At 37.1% G+C, this 20458-nt stretch overlaps 1 long non-coding RNA gene across 2 annotated transcripts in view; it reads left to right on the top strand.

Annotated features, from left to right (window-relative positions):
- LOC136872445 (uncharacterized) overlaps window positions 1-20458 on the top strand; it is a 164613-nt gene that overhangs the window by 47806 nt on the left and 96349 nt on the right. For both annotated transcript variants that reach the window (XR_010859900.2, XR_010859899.2), the window contains exon 2: window positions 7579-7671. This is a non-coding gene — a long non-coding RNA (uncharacterized lncRNA). The remainder of the gene's footprint in view (window positions 1-7578; window positions 7672-20458) is intronic.

Here is a 20458-nt window from a genome sequence, read left to right as displayed (position 1 = left end):
TTGTGAAACTCACAACCTGACTTTTAACCCCAGTTATCATCATACCATTGCCCACCATCCATCTCACAACACTATCGAGGTCACCCTGCAGCCGCTCACAATCTTGTAATTTATTTATTACTCTGTACAGAATAACATCATCTGCAAACAGCCTTATCTCTGATTCCTCTTCTTTACACATATCATTGATATATATATATATATATAAGAAAACATAAAGGTCCAATAATACTGCCTTGAGGAATTCCCCTCTTAATTATTACAAGGTCAGATAAAGCTTCGCCTACTCTAATTCTCTGAGTTCTATTTTCTAGAAATATAGCCACCCATTCAGTCACTCTTTTTTCTAGTCCAGTAGCACTCATTTTTGCCACTAATCTTCCAAGATCTACCCTATCAAATGCCTTAGATAGGTCAATTGCAGTACAGTCCATTTGGCCTCCTGAATCCAGGATATCTGCTATATCTTGCTGGAATCCTACAAGCTGAGCTTCAGTGGAATAACCTTTCATAAACCCAAACTGCCTTCTGTCAAACCAGTTATTAATTTCGCAAACATGTCTAATATAATCAGAAAGAATGCTTTCCCAAGCGTACATGCAATAACACCCACGGTATCCTCTGCCTGTCGTAAGAGGCGACTAAAAGAGGCCCCAGGGGCTCTGAACATTGGAGCGTGGATTGGCGACCACGGGGCCCTCAGCTGAGTCTTGGCATTGCTTCCACTTACTTGTGCCAGACTCCTCACTTTCATCTATCCTATCTGACCTCTCTTGGTCAACTCTTGTTCTTTTCCAACCCCGACGCTATTAGGTTTGCGAGGGCTAGGGTGTCTTTCATTTTCACGCCCTTCATGGCCCTTGTCTTCCTTTGGCGATACCTTCCATGTTTTCTCTCTGATTAGTGTTATATAGAGGATGGTTGCCTAGTTGTACTTCCTCTTAAAACAATAATCACCACCACAACCTCAAACTGACTGGCCTGTAATTTTCAGCTTTATGTCTATCACCCTTTCCTTTATACACAGGGGCTACTATAGCAACTCTCCATTCACTTGGTATAGCTCCTTCAAACAAACAATAATCAAATAAGTATTTCAGATATGGTACTATATCCCAACCCATTGCCTTTAGTATATCCCCAGAAATCTTATCAATTCCAGCTGCTTTTCTAGTTTTCAACTTTTGTATCTTTCTGTAAATGTCATTGTTATCATAGGTAAATTTTAATACTTCTTTAGTATTACTCATCTCCCCTATCTGGACATTATCCTTGTAACCAACAATGTTTACATACTGATGACTGAATACTTCTGCCTTTTGAAGATCCTCGCATACACACCCCCCTTGTTCATTAATGATTCCTGGAATGTCCTTCTTTGAACCTGTTTCTGCCTTAAAGTACCTATACATACCCTTTCATTTTTCACTAAAATTTGTGTGACTGCCAATTATGCTTGCCATCATGTTATCCTTAGCTGACTTCTTTGCTAGATTCAATTTCCTAGTAAGTTCCTTCAATTTCTCCTTACTTCCATAACCATTTCTAACTCTATTTCATTCCAACCTGCACCTCCTTCTTAGTCTCTTTACTTCTCTGTTAAAATATAGTGGATCTTTACCATACCTCACCACCTTTAAAGGTACAAACCTATTTTCACATTCCTCAACAATTGCTTTAAACCCATCCCAGACTCTTTACATTTTTATTTACCTTTTTCCACTGAATATAGTTACTTTTAAAAAACTCCCTCATGCCTGTTTTATCAGCCATATGGTACTGCCTAATAGTCCTAATTTTAATACCTTCCTTTCTTTCACATTTATTTTTAACTATGACAAAAACAGCATCGTGATCACTAATACCATCTATTACTTCGGTTTCTGTATAGAGCTCATCTGGTTTTATCAGCACCACATCCAAAATATTCTTCCCTCTAGTTGGTTCCATCACTTTCTGAATCAGCTGCCCTTCCCATATTAACTTATTTGCCATTTGTTGTTCATGCTTCCTGTCATTTGCATTACCTTCCCAATTGACATTTGGTACCCTTTCCCAGTCTGTACACTCTAAAGATATCAAGTTGCCTATTATCTTTAGAGTTAAGTCTTACACCCAGAATTTCATGTATTTCATCCTTAACTTTTTCGTAGCTTACAAATTCTTCTTTCACCAGAATGAATACTCCCCCTCCTACCTTTCCTATCCTATCTCTACGATACATACTCCAGTTCTATGAGAATATTTCTGCATCCATTATATCATTTCTCAGCCATGGTTCAACTCCTATTACAATATCTGGTAAGTATATATCTATTTAATTAATTTGATTCCTTTGTTTACAATCCTTCTACAGTTGAGCACTAACATTTTTATTGATTTCCAGTTCCCTGTTCCCTTAACACCGTTCCCTAGACCACCCCGTTTCCCTGAATGTACCTGCCTATAACCCTTCTAAACAAATTTCCTAACTTACATGTACCACTGCAGTTTAAGTGAAGGCCATCTGAGTGCAGATCTCTGTCTCCTACCCACCCATTAGGATCTAGAAATCTCACTCCCAGTTTCCCACATACCCACTCCACAGTCTCATTTAAATTCCCAATCACCTTCCAGTCAGTATCCCCTCCTACACAGCATTCCACTGGTAACAATCTCCGCTTCCTTAAACTTCATCCGTGCTGAATTTACAGATCCCACACATCCCCAACTACGTTTGTACTTGTACCTGCTTGCCTTACGTTGTTAGTACCAACATGAAACACTACCACCTTCTCCTTTCCCTCTTCCTTCTCTTCTACTTTCCTCAACACCTGCCTCAACCTCATTCCTGGATAACACTCTACCCTGGTTCCCTTTCCTCCACACACTTTCCCCACATGTCTAATAATGGAATCCCCATGACCAGAGCCTCAACCCTACCCACCTCATTTGATCCCCTCCCCTCCTGCTCAGCCCTATCTTCTCTCACTGCTGCAGAAGCCACTTCCTCCTCCCTTTTCTCCCTCCCATGATCCTGTTCCACCTGTCTTTTCCTTTCCACTACACTACATTTTCCTTTCCTACCTTTTCCCTTCCTCCTATTTCCATACATCTCAGCAGCAGTTCCCTGTTCCTCATCTTCCCTCAGTCGTTCTACCTGCAGTGACTCGTACTGATTTCTCACAGACACCTGTCCTGAATTCTGATCCTGAACAGAGCCCTTAGCCTGCAGTCTCCTTCCCCTTAAAACATTAGACCACCTGTCTTCTACAATTCCCCCATTTCCTTCCCATCCCTCCTTTATACCTATTGTATCCTGTACATTATTTGAGGGAGGCCTACTTTCCTTCCTGTTCTCTGAGAGAATCCTAATTATCTCCCTCAAACTCTCCAACTCCTCCCTCATACTCCTTAATGCCTGACCACACCCACAGTTCCTACACTTGCACTACTTAGCCATTATTTCCGGAATAATGGGGGAAAAAAAGGAAAAATAAAATAACTTATTCTGTGCAAAATAAAAATGAAAGGAAAGAAATATTGGCTATAAAAATGAAAGGAAAGAAATATTGTCTAAGATAGTTCACAAAGATCACACAACAACAAGGTAATTAATATAAGCTACTACTACACTACAATACTACTTAGTTGTATGAACTTTGTTTTCCTACAACACCCTAACAGAATGAAAATTGCTGTTAATTACTGACAACCAAAAGTAATACACAAGAATTAGGTCTACACAATTCTAAACTGCAGTTAAGTCTACCCTAATTACTGCAACAGAATTCTAGTAAGAGAGCTAATACAGATACTATAGATACTACAGATACTATACTACACAAATATTTCACAGTAATAGAATAAACACATTAATTTATAATAAGATACCTACTATAATACACTACAATGATTTTAAACTACGTTCAGATGTATCCTAATTATAATACAACAGGTTATTACTAAGCACAAACTGAAATGGAAATAACAATTAAAGTTAGAAATTCGCAAGACTACTCAAAACAATAGAATAAGCACTCTAATTTCTAATAAGTCACTACAGTGCACTACAACAGTTTTTAAACTACGTTCAGACATATCCTAATTACAATAGGTTATTATTAAGCACAAATAGTAATGAAAATTGCAATTAGGTCTAAAGTTTGAAATTTGCAAGAACTACCATATTTAAAGATATGAACTTATATCGTTGATATCTTATCGTAGAACATCGTACTCAAGGGTTGCCAACAAAGTTAAACACATAGACAGAAGATTATTTATTTAGTATCACTTTATCCTACTATGCTCTAATAGAAATGAAACCTTTCGTTTGGTTAAATGCTTAAGTATCGAAAGGATTGCCGTACACAAAGAAAAACATGAATACAACATGCAAGATACTATCTAATATACCTTATCTTCACTACAATTCTCAACGGAAATGTGGTTATGTGATTATTACAGCTGGTGGATTACTATTATTTTCCCTACTCCACGGGACGGAGAATAAAAGTGTCCTTAATTACTGAAAAATACGAGGTTGTCTACTATAATTTCTCAAAAATATTTGTCAAAACTACTCCTACTACTCTACGGACTTGAATTGCAATTACTGGGATATATGAACTTTATTATTATTAGCTAACCACTCATAAATACTGAAAGATCGAGGGAGCTAAATATAAATTACGGATACTTTAACTACCTACTCAGAATTACAAATGAACGGAATACAAGATCAGCTGATTTTTATTTATATTTACTTGACTACACTACACCCTTTGTTCACAACTGTAGCCACCAATGCAATATTTGAACATGAAGAGCGACAATAATCAATAACAATACCGTACAACAACTGTTAACTATTTTGCCACTGAAATACTGTATATTCTGTTGAAATCCCTTCTTTAAACAAAATTTACAACAGTATCGCGTTATTTGAAGAAGTTGTTACCGGTACCTTCGGGATAGGTGGGACAGTTGAACTGCTATTTGAACTACCCTGTCAATTACCTGCACTAATATAACCACTGCCGAAGTTACTATTCTTTTTAATATCCTGTCTTTGTAAGTATTTTATCAACAAACCTACAGATATTTTAATAATAATATTTAAAAAATTCTTCTCTCACGCAGTTCTAAATTACAGCTTGAAATCTAGCGAACGCCTACGGAACTTCCCAGTGTAAAAATTGTAAATAAATACCCTAATCTCAATTACTACAAACAAACACTAAACACCAATATTTGTGGAACTAAATGTAAGTTATCACACACACAAAATTTGCTAAATTTCTACAACTATTAACTACTTTATCACTAAGATAATACAGATTTCTTGTAACAGCCAACCACTCGCTAAGACTAATTCCTCACCAAAATATATTTTCTTCTTTACGCACCTCACAGATGATTCAGGTATACTCAATCTTAAAATATCTCCCGATTTGAATACATATTAGTGCCAATCAGTGATTTTACTTGAGGTGTCAAATCATTTACTTTACCAATTGTTTTTCATATCATATTATATCTAAAATCTCTCAGTAATCAGAAAACTTTATCACTAGAGGCTGCAGATTGTAAATAACCAGTAGTTTTCTTCTATTGAGGTACCGTACCTAATTATATATTTTTTAAATTGTCTCTTCATTTTTCTAATAGTTTGGGTGAATTTTTCTTAATATTTCTGAAGTTGATGGCATTTTTTTCTCTTTTGTGAGTTTGAAATTTTAGCATTGCCCTGGGGGAAGTGTCTTTCTTCATGACATTTGTCACAGTCTGTCCACTAGGCATGTCTTTTCCATGGATTTAAGGGGGCTAAATTTTCAGCCTGTTGTTTGAGAATTGGTATAAGTTCTTATAAATCACCTGTTAATTTTATGGCCAGTGTGACTCCATGATATTTGTCATTTCTGATTAATTGGTCTGGATCGTAATTCCGTTTTCCTTTATTGTTTTTTGATTTCTTCTTCTTTAATGGTGTGAATTTAATTTTGATTTTCACTATGTAGTGGTCTGAACCAGTGTCTATTCCTCTCAGCACTTTAACATTGTAAATTTCTCTGTGAAAGGATTTGTTCATACACACATGATACAGCTGCCATTCCCCTTTTCTCCAGTCAGAGTGCTTCCAAGTTTTAAGTTTGTTTGAACTCCTTTTGAAGTATGTGGATTTAGAAATGAGGTTGTGTTCTCTGTATAATTCAACAAGTCTTTGACCATTCTTATTTGTAAATTTGTGTGGAGCCCATTTTCCAATTATATCTCAGTATTTTTCCTTTCCCTGTTGGGCATTGAAATCCTTTAATAGAATCTTAATATTGTATTTATTTGATGTTTTGTCTGTTACTAGGAGATCCAAAAAAAATTCCACTTTTTTTCTGGACTTTATTAGAAAATTTTTCTCATTTGTTGGGGCATGGGCATTTATGACATAGTATAAATTTTGTTTGTTGGTTTTAAAGTTAAAGTTCCAATTCTTGATGAGATGGCTTGAAAGTCCATGATAGAGTCTATAATGTTAATATTTACTATAAACCCTGATCCAAATTGCAGTCATTGTTTCACAATCTTTTGTCCAGGCTTCCCGCTGTAAATTCTGTATCCTTCATATTCAAATGGTTCTTCCACTGTATTTCTCATCCCTTGGAACCCACTATCAAAATTTTATTTTTATTCAATTCATGAATAAAACTTTTAAGTTTTCCTGTTTTCAATAGAGAATTAAGATTGTGTGTGTGTGGCAGTGTAGTTGATTTGGTTATGCTTGATACTGTTCTTGTCTTCTGATGTATGTTTGGGTGATTGCAAACACTCTGACTCATTGCTGTCTTTTAGGTGGCTACCCACCAAATATAATGTAGCATTCTTCTGCTTTCTTGCTGGGGAGAGTGGTGGAATTCTTTTTCTAAAAGACCTTTCCCTAATTGACTTTTGAAGGTAGTCAGCCTTGAGTTGAGCAAGCTCTGATTTACAACTACGGTTGTTAACTGCAGAGGAATTCCAATCTAGTTCACCTTCTGAAAATCTCCATTTTCCCAGAGGCTATCCAGCCAAACCACAGGGAGGCGCGAACCGAAAATTATGTGAAGATGTTGAGTTTGGAGAATTTTATTTTTGGTTCTGAAATTAATTACAGACATACTGTACAATATTGTTCCTTTTTATTTTGTTTTAAAAAGGGACATGTTTCATCTCATCCTTGTGAGACATCTTCAGCCTAAAGATAATTATAGTAGGAAATACATGATATTCTTGGTATTCCTATTTTAATAAAGATGGCAGACAGATGCTAAAAACAACTACCAAGAATATTATGTGTTTCCTATTACTGATATAATTATTTTTAGGCTCAAGATGTCTCACATGGGCCGATGACCTTAGATGTTGGGCCCCTTAAAACAACAAGCATCATCATCATCAAGCTGTCTCACAACGAAGAGACAAAACAGTCCCTTTCTAAAATAAAATGAAAATGAATAATATTGTACAGTATTGTAAAGGTGGTGTTACTCAATAATTACTAAGACATTCTACCTTACATGTAGTCAAATGGTAAGCGCTTACTGTCACTGTTCTTGTCCCTAGGGCTAAAACTAGTGGAGATACAGAACGAGTTGAATGAAGACAAGGAACATGAACAGGTGGAGAAAGAAAATGCTCAGGAAGGAACTCTTGAAGGTAATCTTCAAACTTATACATGGTCAGAATGTGATATTCTCTAAATAAATGTGCCATTCTCTATACTGGATGTGAGTTGTTTAAAAAAAATCATGTATTGCAATTTGTGAAACTCTATCTTACCAGTGAAGTGATCTCGCTTCTTGTTACCATGTGCTTTGTTAAAAAAAAAAATTGCTTGATCATAACATGATATATGAGGAAATGAAATGGTAATTTTTTTGTGTGTATATTGATTATTCCTGGGTATAACAAACTTCCTGGAAAGAAGTGTTATTGGGATTCTGTGGAAGATATGTAAAACCATATGGTGTGCACAGCAGTGTACGAGATAGGTTTATTCAAATTATGCTTTGTTTACATTGCATGGATAACACTTCACGCTATGGACTGAATAAAATGGGGAAACTGAGACCAGTTATAAGTTTGTTGAAGACTACTTACTCATTTCAAACCAGAACAGAATTTGAATTACATATTTGCGCGAATAATCCCTGCATATTTTTTTTTAAGTTTTAGGCACGAAATTCGGGTGCGGGTTTTATTTGCGTCAAGGTTGGCAACACGCTCCTGGTTCATATAGTTTTCGATGCTGGGTGTACAGTTATGGTTTGTGTAACTGCAGACGGAAGAAAACTGCCCCCATATGTCATATTCAAACAGAAAACAATTCAAAACTGCCTTTGCATTAAAAGAAATTAGTTTTTATAGAGCACCTAATTTAATTTTGAATTTTCTAGGCATGATGATAGAACATGTCTTCCAGAACGTGCAGGGGTAGCTTTCCGCACTTTCACTTGCTTTGGTATGTCTACAGTGTGTTTCATAGTTGCTAAGTTTGAGTGAAATTGTAATTTGTTAGTATTCAGTGTTTTAAGGAATGCCACAATATCATATAGCAGGCAGTGTGCTGAGAAACAGAGTCCATGAACTCTGGCTATTCCAGCAGTTGGCAAAAGTGCATGGCTCATAGTTATAATCAATTAGTATGCATCAAACATTATTGTCAAATCAAATCAATTAAAAATCTCTTTATTTGCAAATGAGGTGTCTACCTCAGTGGCAAATGGTACACTAAAATACATTATTGTCAAGCACTAAATTTTAAATTAACAAGAGAAGAAGAAAATTTTCCTAGAATACAATATTATACAATTTATGCTGACAATTTTTTCTATTAAACACACAGTTCATCCTTAATAAATTTATATTGTTTACAAAATTCTACTTATAATCTCTGCTGTACTTACAAACATAGTCAACTCATATACAGTATCTGAAATTACTTCAAATAATACTATACAACTGGTATAAGATTAAAATTTACATTGCATTTATTTACTTATTTATTTTTTACCCATTTTGGAACCTAAGTAGCATAATGACCTGCTGCGTCTTAACCAGAGCCCCATTTGGCACTACTTTTCAGAGTTCCTGAAGGGCCTTCATGGCTACCATAGCAGTCCCAGAGCCCTCGAAGTCCTCACTGTACTTCACCCCTACAGGCAGTCCCCTACTTCGGCTGTCCAAACTCCATAGACCAGGGGATGGAATTAATTTATTCACACAATTTTTTATTTACAATAACTTGCTCTGGTCAAATGCCCTCTAACATTTCATTTATTTTCTCTGTTGCTGTTTATTCTCTTCTTGAATATCTCTACAGATTTTGGAAAAGGATCAAACACTACCCCTGGTAAACTGTTCCACTCTTTCACGCCCTTCCCAATGAATGAAAATTTACCCCAATCGCTTCTGCTAAAATTCCTTCTAATTTTATACTTGTGGTCAGTTCTGCCAATATAATTATTTTCCAACTGAAGCCTCTCACGGATTTCTCCCCTTGCTTCTTCTCCTGTACAGGCTCTATATAATCCTATAAGTCTAGTTCTCTCTCTTCTCTTACTTAAAAAGTTTCCCATCCAAGTTCCTCTAACATTTCTGATAGGCCTACACTACTTTTTCTCCTCAAATCCCCTGTTACAAATCTTGCTGCTTTCCTCTGCACACTATCTATTTCTTTCATTAGGTATTCTTGGTGAGGATCCCAAACACTGTTTGCATATTCCAATAATGGACGAACCATACTTAAGTAACTTTTTTTCTTTTAATTCTTTGTTGCATCCTTTAAGTAGCCTCATTATGACATGTAACGATCTGTATGCTTTCCCAACGATGTCATCAATATGACCCTTCCAGTGCAAATTACTTTCAAATCTCACACCTAAGTATTTGCACTTGCCATCTTTTGGGATATCTACCTCATCCAAAGTATATTCAAATTCAGTTTTAAATCTCCTGTTAGTAAAATGTTGTAAGAGTTGATTTGCCTCCATTAACCTTCATATTATTTTCTTCAAGCCATTGTTGGATACTCTCAAGGTCCCTTTGTACTTCTGAATAACCCTCAGTGTTATTTATTTCCCTATAAATGGTACACTGAGAAACAGAGTCCATGAACTCTGGCTATTCCAGCAGTTGGCAAAAGTGCATGGCTCATAGTTATAATCAATTAGTATGCATCAAACATTATTGTCAAATCAATCTTATCAATCTGCATACAATCTTATTTTTGATGTTATATTGTTCCCTAAATCATTTGTGTATATTAAGAAAAGTAACGGACCGATTATATTACCCTGTGCAATTCCCTTCCAAACTTTCTCTTCCTGTGATACATTATTTCCTACTTTGACTTTCTGAACCCTTGAATTTAGAAATATTCTTATCCAACGTATAACCCTTCTGTCCAATCCTATTCCCTCCAATTTCTTTAATAATATTCCATGTCCCACTCTATCAAAGGCTTTGGAAAGATGTATGGCTATGCAGTCTAACTGGCCTCCCGAATCTAACTGATCTGATATGTCCTGCTGAAATCCCACCAGTTGTGCCTCACAAGAAAATTTCTTTCTAAATCCATACTGGCTCCTTATGAACCAGTTTTTATCATCACATATCCCTCTGATGTACTTTGCTATTAAACTCTCCAGTATTTTACAAACTATACTGGTCAGGCTGATTGGTCTGTAGTTCTCTGGTTTCCTTTTATCACCCTTTCCTTTATAAATTGGTATTATTATAGATTCCTTCCATTCCTTTGGTATTGTCAATGCCGATGAAACTGCATCTTCTTTCTTAATGCCGAGATCAAACAGACTTATGGTTTTAAAGGAAATGGGACCACTCTACTGTGTTGCAATGCAGACGGAAGTGAAAGACTTCCTCCCCACATCATAGGAAAGTTCAATAAGCCACGATGTTTCTGTGCAAGTACAAGGCATCTAAAAATGCAAACAGTACAGTAATCCAAAAAATAAGGCACTTCCATAGGAAAGCTAGCATAATTTCTCCTCATCTTTGAATAATTTATTTTTCTTTCATTGCCTGAGGTTATGTTTGCCAGTGATTTAACCAAGTGCTTTATTTGAATAATGTAAATCAGGGCCTCTCAGGGTGCGTGCGCCTGGTGCATGCACTGTGCACGGTGCAAAAGACGACTTTGTTTGGTTGACCAGAGTGCAGACCCCCACTCCTTGATTTGGAGCAATAGAGCTGTTTCTCTCTTTCCCCACGCCTGTCTCGCTCGCTCCCCTGTCTCCCTCTTCCTCACTTCCTCCGTAGCGCTCCAAATCCAAGCCGAGCTCAGCCGAGTAGTCCAGAGACGAAGCGTTGGTCCGAGCCAAGCGGGACCGATGCACAGTGCATGGAGCTCTTGCGCCTCGATTTGCATGCGTGAGTATTTGGGCGTTTGAGAGGCCCTGATGTAAATGCACCTTGTTGGATATATTTCAGAAATAGTTTTTTCCACAGCATTTGGAAGATTTAAACTGTGAATTAAGGTGATTGCATGCATTAATGGGTCTTAGAATACTTTGTGATGCAACAAGGGTTGACATTTCTGAATTATGAGTTGGTGGTTAACTCGAAATCAAGTAATTCGAAGTTACATTTCTGTGTCCCAATGACTTCAAATTAATGAGGTTTTACTGTATCATAAAACTAACAAACGAGTTTACAGGTGTGTCTGTTTCAAGTGTTTACATTGCATGAAAAGAATTATCTACCACTGATCATGTTACTCTCTGAGCAAAAGGGGATTGCATATGAGAAATGTTTTACACATGGAGTCTGACGAATTTGTAAATAATTTAGGAGAGGATTCTAGTGATGCAAGAGACAAAGAATCTTCTGATCTACGGTGAATCAGACCTATTGCAAGTTCAGATTAATGAAATACCTGTCACGTAAGAAGTCCTGTTTGCTAATTTTCATGGCAAATATGTTTTATAGGAGTGATAATGCATTTTTATTATCTTAGGTATGTTCAAGCAAAGTACTGTAGCTGTATCCTTCACACTTGCGTAAAGACCACGTGGAACTCGAGGAGTGATATGAAACGTTTGTTTATGCCTGTTACTCTTTCACTGGAAGGAATTTTAGTTGAATTCATTTTTTTCAAAACTATCCTTCCTAAAATTAGGATGCGGGGATTATTAGCGTAAATACGGCATGACAAATTTATGATTAAGTAGTTTGGACGTCATGTGTGCGAGCAGTGCATCAGAAACAAATCCATTCAATTTGGCTATAAAGTATGGTGTCTGAATTTATAAAATGGATTTCTTATAAATTTCAAAATTTATCAGGGTGAAATTCCAAATTCCAATATAGATGATGAGGGAAAGTTTAGAAAGTCAGTCACTTCCATGTTATAGATCGTAAATAACCTTCCCCCACAAGTTAATTGTCTGAAATTACAGTTTTACTTTGACAATGTTTTTTATTGGATTGCCTCTTCTAGCACACTTGAAGGAATTGGGCTGCAGTGGTAAAGGCTCAATCAAGCAAAACAGTTTTTCTAAAGATTGTCCTTTAAAAAATTCAGAGGCTTTTATAAAAGTTAAAAGGGGATCATATGATTTCAGTTTGAACAACAACAGGTGAGTGTTGGTAGCTAGTTGGATGGACAATGCTATTATGAAAGTTGAGGAAAACAACGGGAAACTACCTCACTCCTCATTTCCCTAGTATGCCTCTTCAGTGATGCTTAGGCTATCTATGACAGCTGATGGCAGAGCTGTTGAGGATCCAACCAGCCTTAGGGCTGAAGACTGAACATACATATATTATGAAAGTAGCCTCATTGGTGCATGGCATGAAACAAGTAACATTAGCCAACCGCTATTGTTGATATGAGAAAAAAAGCAATATTGTCTACCACCTTCTTCTTGTCACAAAGTATAACAGATACATTGGGAATAACAACCAGATGAATGCTAATTTGGAATATAGCATGTTGGAATTAGGGGCAAGAAGTGGTGGTGGCCAATATTCATCTGGTTGATAGACACAGCAGTAGAGAATGCTTTAATTTCCATGAGAACTACTGGATCTGACATTCCACAGCTGGACTTCCGAAGGGAGTTTGCTCAAATGTACCTTCTGAAGTACCAGAGTATCCTGAAAGGTCTGGAACGCCCTTCTGCTTCAAAACGTTCTTGCTGCATTGTTCACTGGAGAGTTGGCAATATTTGACTCTACTTCGGCAATCTGCTTCTGCTGAAATTCTTCTTGCTTTTGTTGGAATTCCTCCTGCTTCTGCTATCCAGATAGTGTACCTCGAGTCGTCTTTGAGGGCCTTGGTGTTCTTGAATTGCTCAATTGAAAAGACAAAACACATTGATGAAATCAGCTGTAACATATTGACGTTTTCAAAGCGTTCTAACTTAATGTAGTTATTAGATTCTGCTTAATATTGCTTTTTGTAATTTCAATTGCTGTTAGATCTCCAATATGTCTGCAATTATTTCACTTTTTATCTCATACAAAATAGCTTTATCAATTATTAAAAGTTGATGTTGCGTTATACTGAATATCTTCTTCTCTAGTCAAGGCTTTGTCCTTGCAGTTTTTAATGCCATCGCTAATCAGTTCTACAGTTGTGTATGTTAATATATAATGTGCATTTAATTAATCTTCTTAGATATTCTTGCATTATATTGTTATTTAAACATTGTAAATAACCTTTCCTTCTTAAATTCTCTTCTTTCTCAATAGCTTTATGCGACTTAATCAGCTCCTAGATCACAGTACGTCCATTCCCTTAGATTGCTTTTTCATTTTTGTGTCTTATTACAGTGTTGGTCTTAACAATTCGAATTCTTATTTTGTCTTTACCACTGCCATTATGATCTTATACATTTAAACTTCATGTTATTCTGAACTTCCGTGATATTTTATATAATTTATTCATTATGTTTAACTTCGTTGTCAGTAATCGCGTTCATCTCGACTCGATTGAGTTTTATTTCTGGAATAGTGGAATGGCACAGTATATATCAATTAAATTACTTAATTCTTTTCCTTTCTTTACAATACTTCTTCTTCTTCTTCTTCTTTTATGACCACATAGGATCACTTTAGTCAGTCCGTCGTTCAGGTCTCTTTGAAGGGATTGTTCGGGCTTTGCGGTCCTCCCAGTACTTCTTCAGACGCTCCGATCTTCGTGCCCTTTCCTCAGTTGAAAATGTGCGTGTTGTTGGTTTGTTTTGTGTAAGGGTAAAGCGGAGGTTTGTATTCTTGAGTTTTGTATTCAATTTTATCTTATTCTTGGTGTCTTCTGTTGTAAGGCCTATTTCCTTCAGATCCTCTCTTACTTCTCTGATCCATTTACATCCTGTTGTGGTATTTTTTGAGACGAGATTGTGTTGTACTAGTTGTTTCAGAAGTCTCGAGTCCTGCATCCTCATGATATGTCCAAAGAATCCCAGTCTCCTCTTACGCATAGTATCTGTAATGGGTTCTAGCTCTTTGTACACGACTTTGTTAGATATTAACCGCCACTGTCCATCTTTCTGATATTTTTTGTTGATACAGGTTCTTCCAATCCTCCTTTCAATTTTCTGAAGTCTGTCAGTCTTTGATTGTTTATTCAGGTAAAAGAGTGTTTCTGCTGCATATGTAGCTTCCGGTTTTATAACTGTGTTGTAGTGTTTTATTTTTGTATTTATTGATAGACATTTCTTTTTGTAGATATCCCATGTTAATTTTTGTGCTTTAGCTAATCTATTTGTTCTTACTTGGATTGAGATTTTTTCATTTAAATTATGTGTTATTACTTCTCCAAGATATTTAAACTGAGTTACTATTTTGATTTTATTACCATTTATGGTGACTTCTTTTAGCTGTGTTGGTTTTTGGGGCATAATTTCTGTTTTTTCAAATGATATTTTGAGGCCAATTTTATTTGCAATGTTTTGAAGTTCTGATATCTGGGTTTTTGCTTCTTTTATGTCCACTGCTAGTAATGCTAAATCGTCAGCAAAACCCAGGCAATTTGTTTTGATTTTTCGGCCAATATTTATTTTGGGGGGAGATTTTCTAAACCATTCCCTCATTACCATTTCTAGAGCACAGTTAAATAATAGTGGTGAGAGCCCATCTCCCTGCCGTAGTCCAGTTTTAATTTCAAATGTCTCTGATGTTTCCCCCCTAAACTTCACTTTTGACTTGGTATTGGTGAGAGTCAATTTTATCATGTTTATTAATTTGGGGTGTAGTCCAAGGTGTCTTAAAATTTTAAACAGAGATTCTCTATGGATGCAATCATAAGCTTTCTTGAAATCTACAAATGTTATCACCATATCTCTGTTTCTTCTCCTGTTATAGTCCATTATCAACTTAAGACTCATGATCTGATCAGGACAGCTCCTCCAGGGTCTGAAACCTCCTTGATATTCTCCTAGTTCTTTCTCAAGTTGTAAACTTATCCTATTAAGGATGATTATTGAAAATATTTTGTATGTTATGTCTAGGAGAGAGATTCCCCTGTAGTTATTAGGGTCGGTTTTGTCCCCTTTTTTGTGCATAGGATGAATGAGGGCTGTTGTCCAGTGTTCTGGTAGTTCTTCTTTAATCCAGATAGAGACAAGTTGTTGATGGAGGGCAACTTTTGCTGAGGTTCCTGCATATTTCCAGATTTCCGCAAAGGTCTGATCTTCTCCTGGCGCTTTGTAGTTTTTTAATTTATTCAGAGCTTGGTAGACTTCCTTTATTGTGGGGGGATTGATGTTTTCTGGTGATGTTTTTATCGGGGTGTTGGTGTCCAAATGAAGGAGTTCTGTAGGTTCCTCACAATTTAAAAGCTTGTTGAAATGTTTAGCCAGAATTTCTGCATTGTCTTTATTGTTATGGGCCAGCTTACCATCTTCATCCTTCATCAGTAGGGTCGGGGGTTCATATTTTTGGAGCTGCTTTCTGAAGGTTTTGTAGTAGTCCCTTGATTTAGTTTTACTGAACTGTTCTTCAATTAACTGCAGGGTGTCCTTATGATGTTGTCTTCTATAGTTCAAAATTAACATTTTTATGTCATCCGTACTTGACTTCCAGATCCCTGTACTCTTGTTACCGTTCCCCAGACCATCCGGTTTCCCTGAATGTACATCCCTACAACTCTTCTAAACAAATTTCCTAACTTACACGTAGCACTTCGGTTTAAGTGAAGGCCATCTGAGTGCACATCCCTATCTCCTACCCACCCATTAGAATCAAGAAATCTCACTCCCAGTTTCCCACATACCCACTCCATAGTTTCATTAAAATCCCCAATCACCTTCCATTTAGTATCCCTCTTACATAGTATTCCACTGACAACATTCTCCGCCTCCGTAAACTTCACCCGTGCTGAATTTACCAGACCCCACACATCCCCAGCTATGATGGTACTTATACCTGCTTGCCTTATGTTGTTAGTACCAATGTGAAACACTACCACTTCCTTTCCCTCCTCCTCTTCTACTTTCCTCAACATCTGCCGTAATCCATTTCCTAGATAACACTCTCCCCTGGTTCCCTTTCAATCAGTCAATCAGTCACTACTGATCTGCATTTAGGGCAGTTGCCCAGGTGTCAGATTCCCTACCTATTGTTTTCCTAGCCTTTTCTTAAATGATTGCAAAGAAATTGGAAATTTATTGAACATCTCCCTTGGTAAGTTATTCCAATCCCTAACTCCCCTTCCTAAATGAATATTTGGCCCAATTTGTCCTCTTGAATTCCAACTTTATCTCCATATTGTGATCTTTCCTATCTTTCCTATTTTTAAAGACACCACTCAAACTTATCCGTCTACTGATGTCATTCCACACCATCTCTCCACTGACAGCTTGGAACATACCACGTATGATACAGATATTGATTCCCATAGGGAACGTGAAATATTTGTCCCGAATGAGTAAATTTATAATACCAAAATAAATGGTCCATTATTGGACATTATAAATTTTCCAGCTAACTCATTCCTGGTTGCCAGCATTTCGCCCCAGTGTGCTAAGTTGGGCTTATCAGTTGGTACGTAGCACACCCACAAAGACGCATGGCTAGTGCATACCATGGAGGCCACTGCGTAGGCTACTTGGAGCTACTGGCAGTGCCAATGCACTATGAGAGACTTTGTCTCATTACCGAAAATTGATGTCTGCCTGACCATCAGATGATATAGATATTGATTTCCATAGGGAACCTGAAATATTTGTCCCAAATGAGTAAATTTATAATACCAATATAAATGGTCCATTATTAGACATTATATAGCTTTTTTGTACATCGGAGAACATCTTGGACATCAGAGAAGGTCTTAACTTCTGAAGGTCTTAACTTAGTTCACTTCGCATCTGAGTAGAGCACTACTCAAAATTACTCTCATTGAGACCTGGTTATCTCAATGACGAGAGATAAAGTCAACGAGAGACCGGTTTTGATTTGTCTAGAACAGGAGATATCTTTGTCATGTATTTAGTTATGCTACAGTTCTCTAATACGGAAGAATATAAGTGTTTTCTTGCCATGAACGTAACCCAAGGTGGTTTTGATATTGAAATTAGGGCTCATTACAATATTATGTAAGGAGTATCATAGGAAGTGTTAAAGTCAGCAAAGTCGTTGTCCAATTAGTGGGCTATGCACGAATCAGAAATAGGACTGGTACCTACAACGAGAGATGATGATGCCGGTATGAGAGGTCCATCAAACATCAGCTGATACTTCGAATGTGTCCAGATAACAGAATCTACAAATGGTGAGCTAATGGCATAAATTACTGCAAGTCTCGGCGTAACAGTTCATTTTCTTCAATTTTATTTCATTCAGTTTTTTTTTCCGTGAGTTCAGAGTTTGTAAATACCCTGTCACGTTTATCATCCTAATAAATGGTTATTTTAATTGGTACTTTCATAAATTCTCATTAATGATCCTTAATTTCCAAGTTAGTGTGTACTTAATAGTTAGTGTTCTGTTACCCCACCTCTGGGAGTATTTAGAATCTCATTACGTATTATTATTATTATTATTATTATTATTATTATTATTATTATTCCGAGGTATCTGTGGAACAGCAGAGGTGAAAGAAGGTGCCGGGGTGAATGGGTCTACCTACAAGGCCGAGATATGAATTAAAATTGCATTAAAGGTTATATTTTCGAAAATAGCAAAACTTAACAATTTTCACTTAGAATTTCAAAATTTAACAAATAACAACAAGTCAACAAATAACCGACAATCACGTACAAGACCAGGAAAGCCAAGATTTAGAGACAAATTAACAATCTGGGCTTCAAGCTCCACTTTTTACAATTTCTGAGCTCTCAGCTCACAACCACATATTTACCAAAGGGCAGAAAACCCTTAATAACATGGAGCACTTGCTTCCACCTAGCAATGTCAGGCCTCCTAGAGGCACATATCCAAATACTTAAAAGAGCTGACCTGCTCTCAGTTTTCCAAGCCTATTAAAGGCAATACCAGGCTTTACACTGAATTGCCATGAAGGCACAACTTACACAAAAAGAAACGGTGGTATCTTGTACCCAACCTACTGGGCCTTAGCAAAAAAAGAACAGGTTACGTAAATGGCCCGCAACACCAAGTAGAATGGAGGCATGTACTTGCACTCCTACATGAAACCTTTTAAAACCTAAGAGGCACTAGGCCGATGATGAAACAGGGGCTATTCCCAACCTATGGAGGTGACTCGTATAAGAAAATGTTAAGACATTACAGAAAGGAAGAAAACCAGTTACAAAACATAGTCACCTCAAACCAATATGAAGGTGAGCTCGAGAGGGTAAAGCACTCTCTATCCCCGAATTGCTGTTACAGATTTAACACATTGGAGACGCCGCTCGTAGAAACTACGGGCACGCTAATTCATTGCTGCTGACGGAGCTCGGAGAATCTACGGGCATGATTGCACTGTAGCTAGAAAATTGTATTTGCCGTCTCAGCGAGCTGTGACTTCAATAAGATACTGCTGAATGCTTCTATAAGCATAAAATATACTAGTTATGAGCATAAGTCGAGAGCTCTTCTTTCAAGGCATTGTTAACACAGCCACGTTCCTACATAACCTAAGGCTGCGTCATCATTGACTCTCAGCTGTGAAATGGGCGGGATAGTATGTACAGTACATGTGGTCAGGAAGAGTTTGTGTTCGAGAGACAGGCTTGTTTGCGTAATTCTTGTGAATATTTAGCATGTCTAATTCAAGTGTACGAAATTTCGACAACGAATCCATAATGGATGTTCTTATGGAAGACACGATTTCTGAAAATGAGGTTGAGGATAACAATTACACACTAAGTAAACATGATGATTCTGGCGCTTCAGGTTAGCAAATGTAGAAAATGAGCTCATTTCAAATTGGTGTGAAGTGTAACGTAGTTTTACATCGCTTCCTTGAAGTGGGTTCTGTAATACTATTTTATACCGCTTCCTAAAAATGTGGGTGTTTCCCGTGTACCCGCAGCAACTCGATGCAACACCGTTGTCAAACAAAGAACAGTGGGAATGCAAATTCCTTGTTGTAAACCAGAATACCAGTGTCAATTGACTAATTAGGTTAGAATCTGCATTAGTGTGTTTCAATAGATGTGCCCACAAAGTCGTATTTCGAAATATTAACTGAACTGGCATTCATAGCTGCGTCAGATTTTTTTTGGTTTGTAAAACATGTTATTTTCATAAAGTTATATTTTAAAATTGCTGCACTATTATGATAATTAAAACTCATTTTTGTGTAGAAGAAAGTGTGATCTTTCTATGCATTCCAAAAGTTGTTATAATCATGCCTTACCCTAGCATTGAAAAAATTTCACAAACCATTAAAAATACCGCGATTTTTGGAGGATAGCACATTCAAATATGGCCCTCTCCAACGTGTTAGTGAAGTTGTTACATCAAACGGCAAAAAGAATTACATGTCGGAAAGATAGTTTACATTGTAAGGTGATTGGGACCTTTCCCGAGTGTGGTTAAACTGCTGAACTAGCAAGAAATAAAGATGTTAAACGGCCATTACCTTATTGAAGAGTTGCTGCCTGATGAAAGAGGCACTTCCCGCCTCCTGCTACATGTCCATACACTAGGTTAGAAGTTGATGAAGTGGCCGAGAGACAAGGACCAAGGACCAAGGACCAAGGGGGATGTTTTCATTCCCCTTCCTGAAGGGAAGGGGCGGGCCACCTAGAAGGTAACGCCTTCTCTCTGGCCAGGAGATTTGGCGGGGTTCGGGGATTTGGAGTGGTTTGTAGTTAGAATAAAGGAGCTTTGGATTTGGAGGAGTTAAGGTGTTTGGCCTCTTGGCTAAAGGTGTAGATCTGTTCCTTTTGCTTTTTATTGAGTTCAAGGTACAGAGATTACATATATGCATGGGTTTTACAATTATGGTTTACAGAGCTTTATGATTTACAATTGGTATAAGACAGTGATACATGTTATTGTTGGTGGTTAG

Source organism: Anabrus simplex, chromosome 4 (assembly GCF_040414725.1).
Source record: "Anabrus simplex isolate iqAnaSimp1 chromosome 4, ASM4041472v1, whole genome shotgun sequence".
Taxonomy (NCBI): domain Eukaryota; kingdom Metazoa; phylum Arthropoda; class Insecta; order Orthoptera; family Tettigoniidae; genus Anabrus; species Anabrus simplex.
This window is presented reverse-complemented; position numbering and strand designations above follow the sequence as displayed.